Source organism: Ambystoma mexicanum, chromosome 10 (assembly GCF_040938575.1).
Source record: "Ambystoma mexicanum isolate Mex_15411 chromosome 10, UKY_AmexF1_1, whole genome shotgun sequence".
Classification (NCBI taxonomy): domain Eukaryota; kingdom Metazoa; phylum Chordata; class Amphibia; order Caudata; family Ambystomatidae; genus Ambystoma; species Ambystoma mexicanum.
The window spans coordinates 1,097,423,438-1,097,435,679 of NC_090932.1; positions in this window are offsets into that span (position 1 = coordinate 1,097,423,438).

Here is a 12,242-nt window from a genome sequence, read left to right on the forward strand (position 1 = left end):
TATCACCTCTTTCTCTATGGCCGCCCATTCACCATAATAACAGATCACCAGGCCCTCACCACCATCTATGGGAAACCGACTGCGAGAATGCCACCACGAATCGCCAGATGGGGTTTAAGGTTACAAGAATATTCATTCAAGATAATACATCGTCCAGGCAAGGACAACAATCCAGCCGACTTCCTATCACGATACCCGCTCCCAGCCCATGATGAACGTCAATCACACAAAGCCAATCAATACCTAAGGTACTTGATCAGCAGTGCACTACCTAAATGCATCACCACAACACAACTGCTGGAAGAGACACAAAAGGATGGATTACTCCAGATGGTACAAACTTGTCTTAAATCAAACCAATGGCAGGTCAAAACAAAAGGAGCATCCGCTCTGTCCACGGACGAAGAACAGCACTTCCGTACTTTTAAACTAGTCCGTCATACACTATCCACATCACCGGAAGGACTACTACTAAAGGAAAACAAAATAGTCATCCCAAGAACCCTGCAAGACCAGGTACTAGACATCGCCCATGACGGACACAGAGGAATAGTGTCGACCAAGAGGCAACTGAGGACCAAGGTATGGTTCCCGTCAATAGATGAGCGAGTAGAACAGCTACTACGGAAATGTCTAGCATGTCAGGCGGTGGCACCGCGCACATTTCCGGAGCCACTCAAAACCTCGGAGATGCCACTACAAGTGTGGGACGAAGTAGCTGTAGATATGTTTGGGCCACTAGCGAATGGCAAATACGTACTAGTGATCATTGACGAAATGTCACGGTTCCCAGAAGTACACCTGGTTCATTCAACCAGCGCACAGTCCATCATACCCGCGCTGGACAAAACATTCGCCGATTACGGCATACCATCCAGAGTCAAATCGGACAATGGACCTCCTTTCACGAGCCATGACTTTGCCATGTTCGCAGAACATCTAGGTTTTCAACACCACAAAGTAACCCCACTATGGCCCCAAGCAAATGGCATGGTAGAACGTTTCATGGGAAACCTCAAACGCACACTACAAATCTGCTCCATCACAAATGGATCGTTCATGCAAGCCATCTGCACCTTACTACGAGAGTATCGGAACACTCCGCACAGCTCAACTGGTGAATGCCCATCAATGTTAATGTTCGGACGCGTCATCAAGACACGACTTCCCCACCATGTACACAAGAGGGATGAGTCCACACACACAAAGAGGGCCAGAGGCAAAGACCAAGAAAGCAAGGACAAGACGAAAGCGTACACGGACGCCCGAAGACATGCCCGACCCACCACCATCTGCATCGGCGACCAAGTACTAGTACGACAAAAGCAAGTCACGAAAGACATGCCAGCCTTCAAGCCAGACCCCATGAGAGTGACCCACATCCAAGGGTCGATGATAACAGCCGCCAGCCCCTCTGGCACAATCACAAGAAACTCATCCTTCTTCAAGACTTTCAATGGCACGGACACCACGGCCAACACACCAACAACATCCAGCAGTGACTCCTCAGACACAGACTCTACCTATCAGGAAGAGGAAAGGGACGCAGATGACAGTGGCAGTGAAAGCGACAGCACACTGGTAAAGTCAGTTCCACCGCTGCGCAGCCCATCCAGGAGGGTCGTTCGCAGACCCATTAGATGGATCGAAGAGTCCAACTAAACACCATCTAAGTGTTTGCTTAAGTAGGGGGAAGATGTAGTGTCCTACCTTCATTTCCACGGCATGCTCAGAGGAAGAGTCCTCTGTCTATGACGGACAAAGTGGGCTGCGCCCCATGCGGTGTGGGAGGCGGGGTTACCGCGCTTGGCGCGGCAGTCGTATGTAGAATAAAGAAGAGTAAAGACGCACCGCCGCTGTCTCTGTGTATTTCTGTGCGCCGGCTCTTAGTGACTTATATTCACTCCTATTGCAAGCCCGCATGCCGGTCTACACCTACAACAGAGACTGCAAGCAGCTTTGATAACGCGCGGCTGCGGAGCAAATCCGGAGACATAAGCGCCGTGATTTGGGAAGCGCTCATTAGTGTCTGCGGTGCTGGCTCGCGGCAAATGTTTTTAAAGAGCAATCAGGACGTATCTTACGAGTTCAAAGGCACCGAGTCCATATTTTATTTTACACGAATGGATGATAACTGCTGGTGAAAGAGGTGGACAGCTCGGTCTGAAGCCAAGCTTCTGGCAGGTGCACAGAGCACTTTCTGTTAGCAAGCATCCTGCTGCCCTAACCTGCTACACCCCACGAGCATCCTGCTGCCCTGAACTGCTACACCCCATGAGCAACCTGCTGTCCTAAACTGCTATACACCACGAGCATCCTGCTGCACTAAACTGCTGCAGCCCACGAGCATCCTGCTGCCCTAACCTGCTGCACCCCACGAGCATCCTGCTGCCCTAAACTGCTATACACCACGAGCATCCTGCTGCACTAACCTGCTGCAGCCCACGAGCATCCTGCTGCCCTAACCTGCTACACCCCACGAGCATCCTGCTGCCCTAAACTACTATACACCACGAGCATCCTGCTGCACTAACCTGCTGCAGCCCACGAGCATCCTGCTGCCCTAACCTGCTACACCCCACGAGCATCCTGCTGCCCTAAACTACTATACACCACGAGCATCCTGCTGCACTAACCTGCTGCAGCCCACGAACATCCTGCTGCCCTAACCTGCTGCACCCCACGAGCATCCTGCTACCCTAACCTGCTGTATCCCACGAGCATCCTGCTGCCCTAACCTGCTGCAACCCACGAGCATCCTGCTGCCCTAAACTGCTATACACCACGAGCATCCTGCTGTACTAACCTGCTGCAGCCCACGAGCATCCTGCTGCCCTAACCTGCTACACCCCACGAGCATTCTGCTGCCCTAAACTGCTATACACCACGAGCATCCTGCTGCACTAACCTGCTGCAGCCCACGAGCATCCTGCTGCCCTAACCTGCTACACCCCACGAGCATCCTGCTGCCCTAAACTACTATACACCACGAGCATCCTGCTGCACTAACCTGCTGCAGCCCATGAACATACTGCTGCCCTAACCTGCTGCACCCCACGAGCATCCTGCTACCCTAACCTGCTGCACCCCACGAGCATCCTGCTGCCCTAACCTGCTGCAACCTACGAGCATCCTGCTGCCCTAAACTGCTATACACCACGAGCATCCTGCTGTACTGACCTGCTACACCCCACGAGCATCCTGCTGTCCTAAACTGCTATACACCACGAGCATCCTGCTGCACTAAACTGCTGCAGCACGAGCATCCTGCTGCCCTAACCTGCTACACCCCAGGAGCATCCTGCTGCACTAACCTGCTGCAGCTCATGAGCATCCTGCTGCCCTAACCTGCTACACCCCACGAGCATCCTGCTGCCCTAAACTGCTATACACCACGAGCATCCTGCTGCACTAACCTGCTGCAGCCCACGAACATCCTGCTGCCCTAACCTGCTGCACCCCACAAGCATCCTGCTACCCTAACCTGCTGCACCCCACGAGCATCCTGCTGCCCTAACCCGCTGCAACCCATGAGCATCCTGCTGCCCTAACCCGCTGCACCCCACGAGCATCCTACTGCCCTAACCTGCTGCACTACACAAGCATCCTGCTACCCTAATCTGCTGCACTCCACGAGCATCCTGATACCCTAACCTGCTGCAGCCCACGAACATCCTGCTGCCCTAACCTGCTACACCTCACGAGCATCCTGCTACCTTAACCTGCTGCACCCCACGAGCATCCTGCTGCCCTAACCAGCTGCACCCCACGAGCATCCTGCTGTCCTAACCTGCTACACCCCACGAGCATCCTGCTGCCCTAACCTGCTACACCCCACGAGAATCCTGCTGCCTAACCTGCTACACCCCATGAGCATCCTGCTGTGCTAACCTGCTGCAGCCCACGAGCATCCTGCTGCCCTAACCTCAGGGCTTTAAGTGGGGTAAGAAATCGAGGGGGGGGGCCCTCATTTGGGGGCGTGGCTTGTGGGAGGGGCGTGGCCTAAAAAGTACGCAAATCGTAGGGTATACACACAAATATATATAAATGTTATATATTTGTGTGCGTACCTTACTATGCTTTGTGTACTATGCAAGCCATCTTTTCTAAACATAGAGATATGTAACATTTCTACGTTTATAAAAGATGGCTTGCACAGTACACACACCATAGTAAGGTACGCACACAAATATATAACATTAAAATATATTTGTGTGCATACCCTACGGTTTGCCTAGTTTTCAGGCCATCTTTTTTTTTTAAAGATTTCGGGTTTATAAAAGATGGCTTTGAAAGTACACAATTCAAGCCATCTTTTATAAAGCTTTGACTACGGACACAATTTTCCGTCGACAAAGCTTTATAAAAGATGGCTTGAAATGTGTACTTTCAAAGCCATCTTTTATAAACGTCGAGGAATCCCCAGGTTCGCCGAGGGTTAAAGACGCCTCGGCGACCTGGGGAAACAAAGGGACAGTAACTGCCTCTGGTGACCTCTCGCGCGAGGGGTCACCAAAGGCAGTTACTATGACTGACAGAAGTGGCAGCCAGTCACAGCGTCTGTGGCTGGCTGCCACTTCTGTCAGCTCACCTGACTTCATGGCAGGCGCATCTCCCGTCGCGGCTGCGGCCGCGACGGGATAATGCATTCTGCCAATGTTGCGGTTGGACAGGGGCCCCGGCAGGGCCCCAGCTCAGTCCCACTTTTTGGAGACTGCCGGGGCCCGGCCCCGGCAGGCCCCGGCCCACTTTAAGCACTGCCTAACCTGCTGCAACTCACGAGCATCCTGCTGCCCTAACCTGCTACACCCCACGAGCATCCTGCTGCGCTAACCTGTTGCAGCCCACGAGCATCCTGCAGCCCTAACCTGCTGCAACCCACGAGCATCCTGCTGCCCTAAACTGCTATACACCACGAGCATCCTGCTGCACTAACCTGCTGCAGCCCACGAGCATCCTGCTACCCTAACCTGCTACACCCCACGAGCATCCTGCTGCCCTAAACTGCTATACACCACGAGCATCCTGCTGCACTAACCTGCTGCAGCCCACAAACAATCCTGCTACCCTAACCTGCTGCACCCCACGAGCATCCTGCTACCCTAACCTGCTGCACCCCACGAGCATCCTGCTGTCCTAACCTGCTACACCCCACAAGCATCCTGCTGCCCTAACCTGCTACACCCTACGAGCATTCTGCTGCCTAACCTGCTACACCACATGAGCATCCTGCTGCGCTAACCTGCTGCAGCCCACGAGCATCCTGCTGCCCTAACCTGCTGCAACTCACAAGCATCCTGCTGCCCTAACCTGCTACACCCCACGAGCATCCTGCTGCGCGAATCTGTTGCAGCCCACAAGCATCCTGCTGCCCTAACCTGCTGCAACCCACGAGCATCCTGCTGCCCTAAACTGCTATATACCACGAGCATCCTGCTGCACTAACCTGCTGCAGCCCACGAGCATCCTGCTGCCCTAACCTGCTGCAACCCACGAGCATCCTGCTGCCCTAACCTGCTACACCCCACAAGCATCCTGCTGCCCTAAACTGCTATACACCACGAGCATCCTGCTGCACTAACCTGCTGCAGCCCACGAACATCCTGCCACCCTAACCTGCTGCAGCCCACGAGCATCCTGCTACCCTAACCTGCTGCACCCCACGAGCATCCTGCTGCCCTAACCTGCTGCACCCCACAAGCATCCTGCTGCCCTAACCTGCTACACCTCAGGAGCATCCTGCTGCCTAACCTGCTACACCCCATGAGCATCCTGCTCCGCTAACCTGCTGCAGCCCACGAGCATCCTGCTGCTCTAACCTGCTGCAACCCACAAGCATCCTGCTGCCCTAAACTGCTATACCCCACGAGCATCCTGCTGCACTAACCAGCTGCAGCCCACGAGCATCCTGCTGCCCTAACCTGCTGCAACCCACGAGCATCCTGCTGCCCTAACTTGCTACACCTCACGAGAATCTGCTGCCCTAACCTGTTGCAGCTCACCAGCATCCAGCTGCCCTAAACTGCTACACCCCACAAGCATCCTGCTGCGCTAACCTGTTGCAGCCCATGAGCATCCTGCTGTCCTAACATGCTGCAGCCCACGAGCATCCTGCTGCCCTAACCTGCTACACCCCACGAGCATCCTACTGCCCTAACCTGCTGCTGCCCACTAGCATCCTGCTGCCCTAACCTGCTACACCCCACGAGCATCCTGCTGCCCTAACCTGCTGCACTCCACGAGCATCCTGCTGGCCTAACCTGCTACACCCCACAAGCATCCTGCTGCGCTAACCTGCTGCAGCCCACGAGCATCCTGCTGCTCTAACCTGCTGCAACCCACGAGCATCCTGCTGCCCTAAACTGCTATACACCACGAGCATCCTGCTGCACTAACCAGCTGCAGCCCACGAGCATCCTGCTGCCCTAACCTGCTGCAACCCACGAGCATCCTGCTGCCCTAACCTGCTACACCTCATGAGAATCTGCTGCCCTAACCTGCTGCAGCTCACCAGCATCCAGCTGCCCTAACCTGCTACACCCCACGAGCATCCTGCTGCGCTAACCTGTTGCAGCCCACGAGCATCCTGCTGTCCTAACCTGCTGCAACCCATGAGTATCCTGCTGCCTTAACCTGCTGCAGCCAACGAGCATCCTGCTGCCCTAACCTGCTACACCCCACGAGCATCCTACTGCCCTAACCTGCTGCTGCCCACGAGCATCCTGCTGCCCTAACCTGCTACACCCCACGAGCATCCTGCTGCCCTAACCTGCTGCACCCACGAGCATCCTGCTGGCCTAACCTGCTACACCCCACAAGCATCCTGCTGCGCTAACCTGCTGCAGCCCACGAGCATCCTGCTGCCCTGTCCTGCTGCAGCTCACGAGCAACCTGCTGCCGTAACCTGCTACACCCCACGAGCATCCTGCTTCCCTATCCTGCTGCAGCCCACAAGCATCCTGCAGCACTAACCTGCTGCAACCCACGACGGAGAGCCGTAGCCAGAAGCACCCTGCCAGCCCTTTTAAGGCACAGTAAACACACCATCCACCACCTCTACGCGGGCCTCTACTATTGCAGTACTCCATGCAGCTCTCTCAGTGCACCTCAATCTTGACCCAAAGAACTCACTCCTGGTTGCTTCAGTACTGTGATTTCTATGACTGCACCCTCCCAGTACTGGCCTATGGCACAGAAACAGACAAAGAGGTGAAAGCAACACATGCACATATCAGGCAATACGGCCAAATGCTGTCCAGCGGTGGGCTGCGAACCAAAGGTGTTCCTGAAACTGGTTTTCAACGTGGCCCCATACTTCGGAATGCGAGTAAGTCCAGCCCCTTTAAGTAGGATTTGTGGGTTTCTTCCACAAGAAAATTTGGGGAAAAAGGCAGGGACGTCATTTAGGGGTCGCCAGAGGTCGCAGAGGCCTCCCTTGCAACCTCTGTAGTCTCCCTTGCAACCTCTAAAACCCCCCCACAAAAAAGTTATTTTATTTTTGATTTCTTTTGTAATGCAAGTTCCTGGGCTGTGGCTCTTTACTTCTGGAGTGGCTGGCTTTCTTGTTCAGGCCCCTTAAAAAAAGAAGAAGAAAAATAAACATGGGAGTGCCACAAGTCTAACACTTTCAGCACTGACCCTAACTAAGAAAGAATAGGAATACCAAATAATGTGTCTTTCTGGAATTCTATACAATAATTGCTAGGTTTATTTCAGGCACACTTCAGGGGGTGAGCCACTGATTTAGTCTGTTCTTAAACGCCCCAACTCAGCCTTTGATTTGTATTTGTATTTGTATTTTATTTATTTGTATAGCGCACAAGGCCCGAGGGCAACCAGGCGCATATCTTAAGGCACATAGGTACATGAATGGCATGAATACAGTTACAGGCAAAAACATATTAAATTCACAAAGCAGTAAAGTACCGGCAGGACAGGTGCAGTGGATCAGGTGGCCTAGAATGGCCGTGAGTGGGGTGTAGAGGATAGCCAGAGCTTGGCTTTGTGTTTGAATAGGGTGGCAGAGGGAAGGGTTCTGATGGAGAGTGGCAGTGAGTTCCAAAGTGTGGCTGCAAGGACTGGGAAGCTAACACCTCCGGCAGTCTGTAGGTTGTATTTGGGTATCGTAAGGGAGTGTGCTTGGGCAGATCTTAGAGTCCGTGAGGGTGTGTAATGAGAGAAGCGGGAGGCTAAGTAGATAGGTGCCTGGTTGTTTACACATTTGTGAGTGAGGGTCAGTGATTTGAGTGATATCTTTTGTAAGCTCTTCCTAGTGTCAGTGATGTGAGCCAATCTAGGGATGTTGAGGGCTGCTCTAATAGCATTGTTTTGGGAGATCTGAAGTTTGTTGAGATTGCGTTGCTTGGTGCCTTGATAGAGTGTGTTGCAGTAATCAAGTTTAGACATAACCAATGTCCTGGCAAGAATGATGCGGTTCTGAGTGGAGAGAAGAATGGGCGGCAGGCTGTAATCAACTTACATGTGTAAGCCGAGGCAGCGGCGACTGCATTAGTTTGTCGATTTAGGGACAGTGTAGAATCAAGGTAGATTCCTAGGCCACTTTAATGGAGTTGCCATCAATATTGAAGGTGCTGAATGACGGGTCAAGCTTGTTAAGTCTTTATTGGGTGCCAAGGATGAGGAGATCTGTCTTGTCGTCATTGAGACAGAGCTCGTGTTGTGCCATCCAGGCTTGGACGACTTGGCATACGTCATTCAAAGCTTTAGAGTCTGCAGTGTAGTAACCAGTGAAGGGGATGAGTATCTGGGTGTCGTCCGCGTAGTTGGTGTAGGTGACACCCAGATAGTCAAGCACATCAAACAAGGGTTTGGTAAATACATTGTAAAGTGTAGGAGATACACACGACCTTTGAGGAACTCTGCAGGGGACTGGGGATGGATCAGCAGATGCGGTGGGTGAAAATAATCTCATGTGTCTATTGTTCAGGAAGGATCTAATCCAGTTAGTGGCTTTTTCCGAAAAAGTGGGCAGCTGATTTCAAATGTTGGCAAAGGATTTGGTGATTGACCAAATCAAAGGCTGCAGAGAGGTGCAGGAGTAGTAGAAGGGCCAGTTTGCCATTATCTTTTAAGTCCTCTATTTGTGTTTTAAGATCTAATAAGGCTGTTTCTGTCCCATGCCTGGGTCTGAAGCCAGATTGTCTTGTGCTGAGTAGGTTGTAAGTCTCCAAATACTTCTGTATCTGAAGGTAGGCAGCTCTATCTAAGATTTTTAGGAGGAACGGGACTGTGGTGATCGGTCTGAAATTGGTAGGTATGGATGGATCCAGTGTAGGTTTTTTCAGCAGCGGGATGACCCAGGCGTCCTTCAGATTGTTGGGGACAATTCCAGAGTGAAATGAGGAATTGATGAAGGTGGTAATGAAGGGAGCAAGGTAATGGGCAGATTCTTTAATGATAGGGGCAGGAGCCACCTTGGCAATTGGAGGGTTTAAGGTTACTGATGATTTTTTCAGCCTCTGGGATAGTGAGAGGAAGGAAGCTAAATGGGGGCTGGCTGAAGATGGTGGTAGTTTTAGGTGCATGGAGTTTAGTAAGGAGAGAGTTTTGTTTGGCATTGATTTTGGCTTGTAAGGTAGTTATTTTGGAGAGAAGAGCATTTTGGATGTTGTTGCACCAAGAGATATCTTTGTTGCACGTATCTGGTATAGGCGAGGGGGATTCTAATTCTTTGAGAATTTTGAATAGCTCCTTCGTGTTGGATTCAGCTTGCGAGATGCGCAGGTTATACGTTTCTTTTTTAGCCTGTATGATCGCTTCCTTATAGTTAAGGGATGCGATGAAGAGGTTGTCTTTGTTGGAAGCACAAAGGAGACTTTTCCAGAGTGTTTCCGCCTTGCGTTTTTCTTTACGCAGGGCTCTAAGTTGTGGAGTGAACCACAAATTCAAGTGAGCTCGTTGTTTGGCTTTCCTAAGTTTAAGAGGGGCTATGGTGTCAGTAGCTTTGAGCAATGTTTGGTTGAAAGTGTCCACTAAGACCGTGGGGTTGTCGTAAGATGCGGCACACTTGTTCAGAATGGGTAGGATAAGCGGGAGTAGCTTGTCCCTAGTGATATCCTTTTTATTCCTAGTGGGAATAGAGGGGACTATCATAGGTTTGGTACTAGGAATGGTGGCTGGTAAATGGAAGATAATGATGTGGTGATCGGACCAGGCACAGGCTGAATTGGAGCTTATCGTAGTGTTGCAATTTAAATCTATGATCCAGTCGAGCGTTCTTCCTTTGTTATGTGTAGGTTCGAGGATGCATTGTTGGAAGCCTAGATTGGATACAATACTAGCAACTTCTGTGGCCATGAGATCCTTAGGGTCAGATAATCCAAGGTTAAGGTCCCCCAATAGCAACACTTGTGAGTTAGACTTAGTGTTGTTGGTCAGGATGGACGTAATATCTTCTGCGAAGGAAGTGAGGGGACCAGGTGGTCTGTAAATTAGGTGTAGTGACGCTGTATTGGTAGGCGACAGTGAGAGTTTCACTGATAGAGATTCAGCTGAGCTGCATTGGGTGTTAGGGATCGGTCTCATATTGATATTGTCCCTGTGTATGAATGCAATGCCACCCCATCCTTCTGAGGTCGATATATGAGTACCAATACAGGTTGGGTGATATTGGGTGTATATTTTTTCTATATAAAGCGCTTGGGCGTAAGTGGTATATAATAACGCATCATTATCATTTGGTCATGGACGTCTGCTTGCATTCACAGTAATTTGATAATATGGGCCTATACACACTCATCTTAATGATACATATGGCAATCCGTTCTTGTATGAAATGTCCATCACATTATAGTGATATCGTAACCATATTTTTCGTAGTGTACAATGCTATGTGATTCCACTTCCTGTTTTGTCAACGGGTGAAAGGTTGTGTTCCATCGCTTCCTGCAATATCACTTCAGGGTGGGGTCAAATGACATCACTTCCTGTGATGTCATCAGGGGCCAAGGGTTGTGTGATGTCACTTCCGCTACCCCTGGCATTTTGGTGAAATGACGTCCCTGGAAGGTCCAAATAGTGAACTTTAAAGCATGTGTCCCAAAATAGGGATTACAATGTGGTTAAGTATAACAAAAAGCTGACATATAACATTCGTTGAGAGTGAGGCTGTAAAACAAATTCTACACTTCAAAGGGACGTGGGGGATAAAGAGAGTTGGAAGGAAGGGGACGGGGTACTGGGTAGAGAGAGTAAAAGGAGCAGAAAACGGGAGTACTGACTCAAAAGAACCCCAGCGTGTAGCGGCCCACCGGGAAAGCTCCACAGGTCCATCTAAATAACACAGGGAGGGTACCCCTACTCACACAGGAACTGGGCAATATATCAAATACAAGAAACTGTTCCTGGTGGAGACACACAATTCTTAAGAGAATTCATTATTCGGTGTCCGAATTAATCCAAGAGACACACTGAACTGGGTACAAGAAGTTATGAGTGTATTATTTTTACTCATAGGCTTGGGCAATATTTAGAAATATAGACATTTATCAATGTATTAACATCTGTTCCATTCTTCAAGGAAGCAGAGTATCAGGGCAATCAGCTATAGCGTCATGATGTGCATGGGAAAGGGAGGTATCCCAACTGCTCCCATTGAGTGTACAGAGAAGGGAGGTGGGATGTGTGTGCATGAAAGGGTGTTTAGGCGTAATGAGTAATAGCAGCCTAAAGAGAGGACATTGGGTCATGGCGGCTCTGAATCAACAACCCGGGTCAACGCAAGTTAAGGAAAAAGTTCCAAACACATGTACAATAAAAGCATCGCCTTCCTCAAGACCAAAAAAGCTACCAGGTGAGGTTTAGAAAAAGGAGAAAAAGAAATCAAAATCAATTCAAATCAAATGAGGTCCAGTTCCAGAATATATATGGCGAGGTGATGCAACTCACCTGCCAGCAAGGGGCGCAAAGGAAGGGCGGGGGCTTTCCCTCCAGCAGTTTCCCAAATGTAGGTCACATTCCATTAGTCTTGGTCTGCAGTGGCAGGTCTCACACAGGACCAGCTTCTGCTCCTTGAACTTCACTTATTTCCTGCGGTAGGTGAATGCGGATCCATTCCACTAGGATACTTAAACCCAAGATGATTATTCAGCAGCTTTTTTTCCCCACCTGATGAGGCCCAATATAGCACAATTGTTTAGGCCTTTGGATTTTCCTTTTAGTTACATTTTTAGATGAAGATGACTCTTGCACTCTGCAACAATCCGTCCAAACCCTGAAATAGC